Here is a 13,557-nt window from a genome sequence, read left to right as displayed (position 1 = left end):
TGGTCCCCTATCTCTCCTGGGAACAGTGTTTCCCAGAAGACAGCAGGGGGGGACGTGCCAGGCTGGATTCCCCGCGGGGATCCGAACCCGGAAGTGGTGCAAATACTCAGACAGGTATCTGCACCCCCCTCCCCCCTGAAAGGTGTCAAATGTGACACCAGAGGTGGGGAGGGATCCAAAAAGCGGAGGTTCACTTTTTGTGTGAACCTCCGCTTTAAGCTTTCACAAAAAAACTGGAAGCCGATTGGTTTCTATGCAGAGCTTCACCAGATTTTGCACCCTCCAATTTTGGTAAATCAACCCAATAGTGTGTGTTGAAAATTGGAATGCTCTGATAAGAAACTGGGACATATGATCAGTCTCATTTTATAGAACAGTCAGAAGCAGTGTTGCCAACCGCCAGTATTTTTACTGGCAGTCAGTAAAAAATGGGCACGTTTCGTCTGCCAGTAAATACCAGTGAAAGAAAAAGTTTCCAGTAAAAAATAGGGCTATGACGCTTGGCCGAGACCATCCCAGTGCCTGCTACAGTGTGTTTGGACTGTGCTGGCAGTGTGTCACGTGAAGTCATGGTGCAAGGGAACGGAGCAGCCAGACCCTTATGTGCAGGTCTGCGGAACGGGAGGAAAGCAAGCCGGGAGTGGACTGAAGGGGCCACCTGGCATGGAGAGAGAGGGTCACTGTGATTCAGGAAAGGGCATGTTATGTTGGTGAGGTGTCATCGTCATCTGTGCTGCACACTGCTGTCAGTGTCACTGTGATGCCGCGTACACACGACCATTTTTAATGGTCTAGAAAAAACTACATTTTTTTTCGACCCGATTCTTGTCAAGCCTGCCTTGCCTACACACGATCATGAAAAAAAAATGCTCGAGCAAAGCGCGGTGACGTACAACACATACAACTGCACTATAAAGGGGAAGTACCATTCAGATGGCGCCACCCTTGGAGCTGCTTTTGCCGATTTTGTGTTAGTAAAAGTTTGGTGAGAGACGATATGCGCTTTTCAGTCTGTTACAGCGTGACGAATATGCTATCTCCATTACGAACGCTAGTTTTACCAGAACAAGTGCTCCCGTCTCATAACTTGCTTTTGAGCATGCACTTTTTCTTTCACGTCGTTAAAGCCTACACACGACTGTTTTTCACGACGTGAAAAACTACGCAAAAAAATAGAGCAGGTTCTAAATTTTTAATGGCCATTTTTCACGTCATGAAAAATGCTCTGGCGCCTACACACAATCGTTTTTAATGACATTTAAAAAAAAATATATTTTTCACATCATGAAAAACGGTCGTGTGTACGCGGCATGAGAGTCAATTTCATGTGTGTGCCGACCATTCTAATTTCTTGCCCTCTTGATTCCTGTCTCTGAGCTACTTAATAACTACGGTATATCGAAAATATGAAATGTTTTTTCCTTTAATATCTACCTTAAATCACTTTGCTAATCGCTTACTGTGCTTGTTTGTAGCCTAAATACTGAAATTTGCACTTAAACACGTCATTTTGTAACTTTTGTATATGCCAGTAAAAACGTGACTGTGCCAGTAAATTTTGGGTGTCGTGTCAGTAAATTTCAATCTGGTAGGTTGGCAACACTAGTCAGAAGTGGGTTGGAGATCAACTGGGTTGGTGTCAGCTCTTGTTGGACTACATTGCTGTGTATAAGAAGTAGCTTTTTGTGGAGGGTTTGTGGAGTATTACAGGACAAGAATGATGTAAGATGGATACTAATGTGGTAGTAAGCGCTAAAGTTTTTTTTTTTCTTTTTCAATGGTCCCCCAGCAGATTTATTCCATTAATGTGCTAGTATGCATCACATACCAGCACATTTAAACAAATCTACCTTTTAAATGGAAACCTCCAGCAGCATGCTGTAACTGCTGCTAGCGCTTCCGTCTCCGCCTTTTCTCCCATCCGTGTTTGTGCTTTCCGGCTGTTTGAATTGCCAGGCTGAAATGATGTTACTCCTGCCTATGTGCATGGGAGTTGCAATTGCAGCACAGCGCTCTCCCCATTGATAGCTATGCCCTGAATGCAGAGCTACTGTGCATGTTCTGGTAATGTCACCGGCTGCAGCCGCTGTGAATATCTTCTAAACGGCGCAAGTTTACAAAATATTTACAGTCTTATTATAAGCTTACCTGTAGGTACAATTTAAGATAACTTTACTACAACTTTAAGAGATGGTGCCTGCCGTCTGCATGGGTAATATGCCTTACAGCCAATCAATATGAAACTGGGTTACAGGATACATGTTATCCTTTGGCATTGACTTGCTTTAAAAGAATGATGCAAAATGTCCATGTACACTGTTATCACATTATAGCTAGTGGTTAGCACTCCTGTAGCTCTGGCTTATGGGCTTTCAGTATGGGCATTCATTTAATAATTATTGTAGTGTGTACCCTAAAGTCATTTGTGATTTGACTTTCATATTTCTACGGTTCCACTTCCAACATTTTGCTATTGTATTTAATATAGAGATCTGTAGACTAACCACTAGAGGGACCTCTCACAGGCTCAATGTTATTTCCCAGTCTCTCAATACATAAATGTTAAGATAGCAGCCACATATTTGTAGATTAGCCCCTTTCTAACTGTCTCAATGCTACTACTCTGTCTCTCAATTAATATAGTTTGAGATAAGAAAACAGCTACACATGAAGTGCATTTTTTTTACTCTTAGTGAACAAACAACATCATGAAGGCCAAGGAACACACCAGACAGGCCAGGGATAAAATTGTGGAGAAGTTTAAAGTAGGGTTAGGTTATAAAAAAATATCTCAAGCTTTGAACATCTCATGAGGCACTGTTTAATCCATCATCCAAAAGGTGAAAGAGTATGGCACAACTGCAAACCTACCAAGACATGGTCACCTAAACTGACAGGCCAGGCAAGGAGAGCATTAATCAGAGAAGTAGCCAAGAGGCCCATGATAACTCTGGAGGAGCTGCAGAGATCCACAGCTTAGGTGGGAGAATCTGTCCACAGGACAACTATTATTCATGCACTCCACAAATCTGGCCTTTATGGAAGAGCGGCAAGAAGAAAGCCATTGTTGAAAGAAAGCCATAAGAAGTCCCTTTTACAGTTTGCAAAAAAACATATGGGTGACACAGCAAACATGTGGAAGAAGGTGTTCTGGTCAGCAGAGACCAAAATTTAACTTTTTGATCTAAACGCAAAACGCTATGTGTGACAGAAAACTAACACTGCACATCACCCCAAACACACCAACTCCACCGTGAAGCATGGTGGTGGCAGCATCATGTTGAGGGGATGCTTTTCTTTAGCGGGGACAGGGAAGCTGGTCAGAGTTGATGGGAAGATGGATGGAGCCAAATACAGGGCAATCTTAGAAGAAAACCTGTTAGGCCCCTTACACACGACCGAACATGTCCGCTGAAACTGGTCCGCGGACCAGTTTCCGTGGACATGTCCGACCGTGTGTACGGCCTAGCGGACAGGTTTCCTGGCCTAGCGAACAGGTTTCCAGCGGACAAAAGTTTCTTAGCATGCTTAGCGAAATCCTGCGCATGCGTCGAATTGATTCGACGCATGCGTGGAAGCATTGAACTTCCGTGTTAGAGAACATTGGTGTCTTCTACGTCACCGCATTCTCTGTACACACATTAGACCAAAAGCTCCCAGCAGACTGTTTTCATCGGACATGTCTCCTCGTGTGTACAAGGCCTTAGAGTCTGCAAAAGACTTGAGACTGAGGCAGAGGTTCCCCTTCTAGCAGGACAACGATCCCAAACATACAGCCAGAGCTACAATAGAATGGCTTAGATCAAAGCATATCCATGTGTTAGAATGGCCCAGTCAAAGTCCAGACCTAAATCCACTTGAGAATCTGGGGCAAGACTTGAAAATTGATGTTCACAGATGTTCTCCATCCAATCTTACAGAGCTCAAGCTATTTTGCAAAGAAGAATGGGCACATCTTTGACTCTCTAGTTGTGCAAAGCTGGTAGAGACATCCCCAAAAAGACTTGCAACGAAAGGTGGTTCCACAAAGTATTGACTCAGGAGGGCTGAATACAAATGCACGCTACACTTTTCAGATATTTATTCGTAAAAAATTTGAAAACTATTTATCATCTTCCTTCCACTTCACAATTATGTGCCACTTTGTGTTGGTCTATCACAGGGTTTCTCAACTCCAGACCTCAAGGCGCCCCAACAGGTCATGTTTTCAGGATTTCCCTCAGATGAAATGGCTGTGGTAATTACTAAGGCAGTTAAACTGATCAAATCACCTGTGCAAAATAATGGAAAGCCTGAAAACATGACCTGTTGGGGCGCCTTGAGGACTGGAGTTGAGAAACACTGGTCTATCACATGCAATCCGAATAAAATACATTTACATTTTTGGTTGTAACTTGACAAAATGTGGAATATTTCAAAGGGTATGCATACCTTTTCAAGGCATTTTATAGTGTATATGAAAGACTTCACTAATTAAAACCTAAGTGGGTCTGAAAAATGAAAGCCAGTTCAGCTCCCATGATTCAGTAAGGGCATGTTCTTTATTTGTATGTGTTTTGTGTAAGCGGTTCTTCCAAACAACACAAAGTAAAGGGAAGAGATATGTCCATGCACACATTTTTTTATTGTTTCAGCTGTAAAGAAACATATGCATGTACTGCATCCTCATTTGTCTCTCGCCAGTGGCGGTGCATCCATAGTGGGTGCAGGAGCGCCGCCCCCTCGCTCCTGCACGCACCCGTCACTCAACAATAGATATATTCATGCATTTCATGAATATATCTATTGTCGCCACTGCTGCCCACTATTCAGGTGTCCGGCCCCTGTTGAGCGCCGGCCATCTGAATAACAGCGGGGGGGGGGGGACTGGCTGTATTTGGGGGGGAAACTGGCTGTATTTGGGGGGGAAACTGGCTGCATTTGGGGAGAAACTGGCTGCATTTGAGGACAAACTGGCTGCATTTGAGGGGGCAAACTGGTGGCATTTGATGGGCACAGTAGCTGCGTTTAATGGGCACAGTGGCGCCAATTTATGTTTTTTTTTTCAGTTTGTTTGCGCCCCCCCAAAAATGTTGACCACCAGCCGGCACTGTCTCTCACTGCAAGAAAGCTAATAATATTTAGTGCATTTTGTCAAAAGATGTGAAAAAAAAAGTTGGCAACATATAAAGTTCAGGCACATAATACTTTCGGCATTCACCAAGTCCTTGGTGCTAGCCTGCTTGTGCTGGAGACTGCGCTGGACTGACTGGATCAGTCACTGGTTGTGGGTGGGTGATTATGTGGGCAAAGAGGAAACAATCTCTTCCAGTAGGTTGTGCCTAACAATGGATGGTGGTGATGGACCCTCTTAGGGGCTTGGGCTACAACCTTGCCGATACGGCCTTGTGGTCATTTCAGCGAGAAGACTTGGGTAGAAAAGCAGGCGCATGCGGTGTCCATGACTCAATGTACATGTTTACACTTTTAATAAACACTGGGTGACACTGATGCTGGGTGCTCCGTCTTTCCTACAAGTCTTGGTGCTACCCCAGAATCCTTAAACCCGATCTTCACAACTTTTGATACTTTCTGGTAGTTTCAAAGCTTGTCTAACCCCTTCTACACATTGGCTAGAGTGATCACCCATTACCAACAGGGTGGCTTAGGATAGTGGCAAGGACTGTGAGACTGCTGAAGTTTTATGGTGCATGTACTTTATACGGTACCAGCTAATGCCTTGTACAAACGATCGGATTTTCCGTCGGGATAAACTCTGACGTATTTTTCTGACGGAATTCCGTTCAAGCTGTCTTGCATACATACTGTCACACCAAATTCCGTCAAGAATGCGGTGACGTACAACACTACGATGAGCCGAAAAAAATTAAGTTTTATGCTTCCGAGCATGCGTCGACTTGATTCTGAGCATGCGTGTTTTTTGCTCCATCGGAGTTCCCTACAGACGAACGTAATTTCCTTCGGAAAAAAAGGGAACATGTTCTCTTTTTAAATTCCGACGGAAAAACAGTCAGATGGGGCACACACACGGTCGGAATATCCAATGAAAAAATTACGTCTGACTTTTTCCATCGGAAATTCCGATCGTGTGTGCAAGGCATTAGATGATTTTTCTGACAGGTTCATTTTAAAAACTATAAATTGTTGGTAAGTTCGTTTTTCTCCAACAAATACAGCCTTCCAATTTTTTTTTTGTATATTTTAAACTTAACAGTGCACAATTGCATAAGGTTATGGGTTAATAAAAGCGGCAATTAAAGTATCCAATTTTTTTTTTCTTTTTCCTTCCTTTGGCTTTCACTATTAACACTGCAAACTCATAGTGACAAATCACAAGTCCGTATCATTTCCCTGTGAACTCCACTGACAATTAAAGCTATTTGAGGCCATTCGTCATTGCGGCTTTGTCTCAATGACAAAGCTGACAGGGTGAGCATAGCATTGCATAATGAAATATACTTTAAAAGCATTGCTGGGATGGTGAATAACTTCTCTGCTATTTTATATTATTGTTACATACTGGACTAACAAGTTGTGCTACCTTACATGAGAATCCCACGAGATAGCCATCTGTGAAATATAAAAGCAGGTGATTAGTTTCATATTTCTCAGTCCGTCTATCCTGCTGTTAAGTTAGAGAAAGCACATCATTACAAAATAAAAATCAAAGATGCAATATATAGGAGACGCTATCACTGACATTTCATGATTTGGTTGGAAAAATGAGTGAAACTAATAAACTGCTTACAGAACTGCTGAAGGGGATGGACTTTCTTAAAGCTGTATTAAATCCCAAACCAGAGATGTATTATTTTGCCGCTTACTGATCATTAAATGTGGTTGCTGCATTGGTTTTCTTATCCTTGGCTCCCCCCCTCTCTGTTTTCATCCCAGATAGCAAGCAATTGTGCTGCAAGTTTTGAAAATGACTTGTTAAGCTATTTCTAGAATTGCCAGACTTCACAAGTTTGTTGAACAATTGCAGCAAGTCCGCATTGCATGACTTCAGATCAACTTTCTTTGCAAACATTCTGCAAGTCTGCGGCAAGTTCTGGTTCAGTTTTGTTGTGCTATAGTCATCCAACCACAGGGGTCAGTGTGGCTGAATTTTCATGTTGTAGACTTGCAGAGCTCTTGCTGTAAACTCACTGCTGCAACTTTTCTCTTGCCAGAGACTTGCCACGCAAATTTGCTGCAAATGTGAAAAATGTCAAGTGCTCTGCAAGTGTAGAACTAGCCAGTGAAAATGTGCAGCAAGTTAACAAGACTTGTTTAGCACTACCCCCGAAGGAGCTGCTGGTTTGATTTGGGTGGCATATTACCTCTAATTCTCCGCCGTCTAGGGTACTGGATGAGAGCTGTAAGAAAATCAATGTCCACACTGTAGGTATCTTTTTCTGTGCTTTATTAACCAACAGGGTAAAAATGGTAAAAGTAGTATTAGGTGAGAAGATAGAAGAGGTGGTAGGTAATGGATTCAGGCGTGTAACTGAGTTGTAACTGAGTTTCGGAAACATTCCTGCTTCCAACGACAACTTTCGTCGCCACTCTAGCCAGAGTGAGTATAGTGCATCTGGATAGGCTCTCACCGGACTAGCAGCCAGAGTGTCACTCGGAACTTTAGCAAAGTCTTTGCCACAGACCTTCCCAAAGGTGGAGATATTCTCAGTCCAAAATCCTTCTCAACACTGGATTAAGCACCCGGATCTCCCTTGAACAGCTTTAGTAATCTCGGGACTGATAGGCGACCATCGTCCAGACTCTCAGAAACGATGTGTCCTTCGATGACGCAGTAAGCCTCTCCTGAGATACCAGCCTCGTGCTCGGTATTCCCTCAGATATGTTCTTCATCGTTCAGCTTCCTCCCTCGGACGGACAGCACAGGACAACTCTGCAACTCAGTCTAACCACTGAGCCTAAAAGGTAGATTATTTGCTCCGGACCAATGTGGTCCCGGAGCCAGGAACACTGAAACACACACACCCCGGCCAGGAGGGCCACACACGGGGGTGGTGGGACGACTGCCCAGGCGCATGGCGGTGAAGACGACCACGAACCAATGGGGTCTGCCCCATAAATACCCCTCCCCAGCATGCACAGCTAGGCAATCAACCCTTCTGATTGGCTGCCGAGGAGAAATATCCACACTACACTGACTCTACTGCTGCCACCTGCCAGTCAGGGGTGGAACCAACTCCCCAGACAACGACAGTGTACACACACAGTACAGCCAAAGCTGGAACAGAGGCCCTAAATTTGGCCTAATAAACATGGTCAGAAGCAACTAACTCTCTGACCACCCTCTAAATTTACAGCAGCACCGGCTATGAAAGTAGCCAGGCCCTACACTTACATTTCAACACTACCAAACTTGTGGCAAGCTATCCTTGCTATCTGGGACTTGGTGATCTGTCCAGTAAAACACCTCCTGTATTAACCTGCCTAGCGGTAATCCCGAATCGGGCTTGGGGTAAAATTTCAGTACCATTAGAAGTATCCCTGAGCCTGACTCGGGGATCGCATTGCAGGATCTAGGTATAGTTACTTACCTTGTCCCCTGGATCCTGCGATGTCTCCCCGCTGTGTGAGCGAGCTGTCTCCTCGCTCAATTCACACAGTGCCTGAGTTCCACCGAGCTCCGCTCCCTGCGACATTGTGACGCACAGGGCGGAGATTGGCGTCAAATTCAAAACAGTTAAAACACACAATACATACAGTATACTGTAATCTTACAGATTGCAGTACTATATAAAATAATATATAAAATAATTACACATCCCCTTTGTCCCTAGTGGTCTGCCCAGTGTCCTGCATGCACATTTATATTATAAATACAGTTTTTCTGCCTGGAAACTGGAGATTGTCCATAGCAACCAAAAAGTGTCCCTTTATGTCAAAAGGGGTTTTAGACCAGCTAGAAATCAGCGATACTAACCCTGTTAAAGTCTACAAAAGACTTGAGACTGGGGCGGAGGTTCACCTTCCAGCAGGACAACGACCCTAAACATACAGCCAGAGCTACAGGGGAATGGATCAAAGCATATTCATGTGTTAGAAGGGCCCAGTCAAAGTCCAGACCTAAATCCAATGGAGAATCTGTGGCAAGACTTGAAAATTGCTGTTCACAGATGCAATCTGACAGAGCTTGAGCTATTTTACAAAGAAGAATGGGCAAAAATGTCACACTCTATATGTGCAAATCTGGTAGAGACATCCCCAAAAAGACTTGCAGCAGTAATTGTAGCAAAAGGTGGTTCTACAAAGTATTGACTCGGGGGCTGAATACAAATGCATGCCACACTTTTTGATTTTTTTACACTTTTCACATATTTATTTGTAAAAAAAAAATTAAAACCATTCACCATTTTCCTTCAACGTCACAATGAAGTGCTGTTTTGTGTTGTTCTATCACATAAAATCCCAATAAAATCCCAATAAAATACATTTACACTTTTGGTTGTAACATGACAAAATGTGGAAAATTTGAAGGGGTGTAAATACTTTTTCAAGACACTATACCACTATATACCATATATATATATATATATATATATATATATATATATATATATATATATATATATATATATATATATATATAATTGGCTGCAGTTCAGCTTTATTACCACTCTTGTGTACTTTTGTTGTGATGCTGCTGAATGGCAGATGTCCCGCATGCCTGAACACACATCAGAACATAATGCTATACTGGGCATCAAGCTGGGCCTCCTATTAATACCCACATTTCTACACCCTTAGGCCCTATTCACACTGGATTTATGTTGGATTGTCATCAGTTATTGTCATCAGTTATTGTCATCAGTTATTGATGCGTTTTCTTCTACTTTTCATTAGTAAGTCACTGACCTGCGCTGGATCCAACTGTCATACATTTGAGACCAGTTAATAAAAAAAAAAAAAAAAAACTGTGAACAAATAGTACAGTTGATTTAAAGCGTATTTCCACATTTGCAGCCAAATTGACATAATAGTTAAATCATGCAGTATTTGTTAAATGTCCCAATGAAAATAGCATAACTTATTTTTAAAAATGTCTGCTTACCTTTTAAATTGTTTTTTACTTTCTTAAAAATCTTACCTGACATTTTACTTGTATGTAATGTCAAGGAGAGGGTTTCGGGAGTTAGTGTTTATCATAATTAACCCCATCTATACCGTGATGACAGATCTTATTATCAGTTGCAAATTACATGGGAACACTGTCTGTTTAAACAAAGAGTTAAAGAACTTGGGCGGTGACTTGAATGTAATGCACTTTTTTTTTTAAACTAATCCTCACTTTTGTCTCTTATCTTCACATTGTCATTTATTCCAGGCTATAAATGCTTCCAATAGAGACATCGCGGCTGCCAGGCGTGGGCATCGGCACCTGTGTGACGCCGCAGGCGTGCGCACCCCCAGTGGCCGTATATAGACGGCCTCCCGGCGGATCAGAGCCACCTTACGGCCGTATATAGTCACCCGCAGGGTGGGAAGTGGTTAAAGCAGCAACACGGATTTCTGCCTTCCCACAGTACAAGCACCTCCCCCACAGTTAGTAAACACTCCTTAGGCACACAGTTAACTCTTTTATCACCTCTGATATTAACCCCTTCCCAGCCAGTGCCATTAATACAGTGACCATGCATATTTTATAGCACTGATCGGTGTATTAGTGTCACTGGTCCCCAAAAAAGTGTCACGTAGTGTCCGATTTGTCTGCAGCAATATCTATCGCAGTCCTGCTATAAGTCACTGAGCGCCGCCATTACTAGTAAAGAAATAAAAATAAATAAAAATTCCATAAATATATCCCATCGTACGACCATGCAATTGTTAGTTTAAAGCGGGAGTTCACCCGAAATGTTTTTTTTTAACATTAGATTGATGCTCATTTTGTCAAGGGGAATCGGCTAGTTTTTTTTTAAATCGAAGCAGTACTTACCGTTTTAGAGAGCAATCTTCTCCGCCGCTTCCGGGTATGGTCTTCGGGACTGGGCGTTCCTATTTGATTGACAGGCTTTCCGTCAGGCTTCCGACGGTCGCATACATCGCGTCACGAGTAGCTGAAAGAAGCCGAACGTCGGTGCGGCTCTATGCGGCGCCTGTGCACTGACGTTCGGCTACTTTCGGAAAATCGTGACGCGATGAATGCGACCGTCGGAAGCCTGTCAATCAAATAGGAACGCCCAGTCCCGCAGCCCATACCCGGAAGCCGTTTTGGGGATATTTACATGTGTAGCAGGTGGAGATGTCACCGACCCATGTGTACTGCACTCTCAATGGATGGCATTTTTGAGTATGCCATCCATCGAGAGAGCTGTGCCGTGACTTGCATGCGCGGGAAAATCAGCGGCCCAACCATTCAAATAGCCAGAGCCCACAAACTCAGAATGAAGACCGGGTGAAGATGAAATCCTTGCACATGGTGACAGCGAGAGATTCGCTTTTTAGGTAAGTCTGTCATAATGTGCTAATACACAGTGCCTAAGTCTCCTGTTCGTGTCGGGCAAGACAATGTCATTTTATCCTTCAGTCTCATTACCTTGCCTTTACATAATATTAGCTGAGCACAATGTAGTCTCTAGTTTCAATGTCATTCAATCAAAATGTGAGGCCTACTCTGCAAATCCTACTGCCTGCCTGTCAACAAAACTCTCTCCTTAACCAGCTCACATTCCAATGTAAACAGGCTGGATTGAAGTATTTAGGCATACACCTGGTGGCCACTCTTTGCCAACTTTATCAAAACAGTTATATAACAAACTCCATTCTCAGCTCCAATAATGAGCTGAGATACATTTACAATAGATTTATTAGGTCTTAGGAACAATGGCAACCCTTCTGGGAATGAAGTATAACTTTTGGCCTTACCCACAGCTGTTCCATGTAGATAACATAAATAATACATTTATTTGGCAAGGCAAAACTTCCTGCACTAAGTAAAGCCAACTACCATGAACCAAAATTCAATTAGGATTGCTTATACCCTCATGACACTATCATGCTGATAGACTAGCTTAGATGCCTTGGTGAAAGTGTTACTAACTAGATGGGTAGAAATTGAATCAGCTTTGCTTTATCCTGACTCCCTAGCCCCTTTTCCATGGCTCCCGTTATTTCCTCATACAAAACACAATCGGGAGATCTCTCCTTATATATTTCATTCACTGTTAAGATGTAATATATCTTCAAAAACTATACGTGAAGAAAAATTCTTGTTTCTTGGACCACTTTTAACCGCTTCCAGTCCGAGACAATTCTGACATTCCTCCCCTACATGTAAAAAACATAATTTTATTGCAAGAAAAGAATACTACTTAGAACCCCCAAACATTTTATATATATATATATATATATATATATATATATATATATATATATATATATATATATATATATATATATTTATGGTCGTTACCCTCTGACCGAGAGAGATGTGGATCACATAAACACGCGACAAGACTTACAACATAAATAGACCTGAAGTGTGCCTTGGTGGTCTGGTCAGTATGCCAAGAAAAGGGGGAATACCCAAGGTAAGTAATGGGTAGTTAATTGAAGAAGGACATGCTGAGAAGTGCCCTGAAAAAGGGAAGGGCGGGAGGGTGTCGAATGCGATTGAATGCGCAGACTCACGGACATGAGGTGAGCTGGGAAGAGTCGGCCCAGTGACGTGTAGTACTGCACACTGAACCGACAAAGAGCATGTGTGAGTGGGCTGCTTAAATACCCTCCGGGCTCCTCCCATAAACTCAGGCCACCATACTGGCCTTCTTATTTATGGTCGTTACCCTCTGACCGAGAGAGATGTGGATCACATAAACACGCGACAAGACTTACAACATAAATAGACCTGAAGTGTGCCTTGGTGGTCTGGTCAGTATGCCAAGAAAAGGGGGCAAAAGACTCAGATAGGGAAATAGTTTATATTGATTTCTTGAGCCAGCTTGGTAAAGGCTTGTGCCATTCCTTCATGAGGATTTGGGATGTATGTGGCAAAACAAGGAGACTTCCATCAGCCTGGTATTTTGATTACGTAGTCTGGTACTCCCTGTTGGGAGGCAACTGAGGCTGCTCCAATTCGGAAAGAATGTCCAGAGAACTGACTGGGGTTTGAAGCCCAAGTTACTTAGGAGGATTCTGACATGCTTGACACACTGGCTGACACTCAGGGAGCTGGTTTAGAAAGGGTAGCAACGAGCTACCATCAGATTGGCTGGGTAGATGGAGCAGTAGTGGGTCGAGCACCGTCACTGGGCGTCAGGCGTTGTCAGTCTGAAACAGGTTGATGTCAACCCCAGGGGCCTGTTTGTTGCGTTTGCAGACTGTGAGAGTGTAGTGGTTCGAAAGCGAGTCAGGTGGCGTCGGAGCAGTGTGTGACTGCCGGAGCCGCTGACTAAATTCACTAGGTTGTAGGGAACCGTAGAAGGCCTGGTAGATGGTTGTTGGGTGACTAGACTGGGCAAAGCCCTAAACAGGGAACGAGTAAGGATTTTAGACATGTCCCTAAAGAGGGGACTCTTGAAAGGTAGGCGCTTGCCACTGACTACAGGT

This window comes from Rana temporaria, chromosome 7 (genome assembly GCF_905171775.1).
Source record: "Rana temporaria chromosome 7, aRanTem1.1, whole genome shotgun sequence".
Lineage (NCBI taxonomy): Eukaryota > Metazoa > Chordata > Amphibia > Anura > Ranidae > Rana > Rana temporaria.
The sequence above is the reverse complement of the archived record's forward strand: the minus strand, read 5'-3'. Positions refer to the sequence as shown.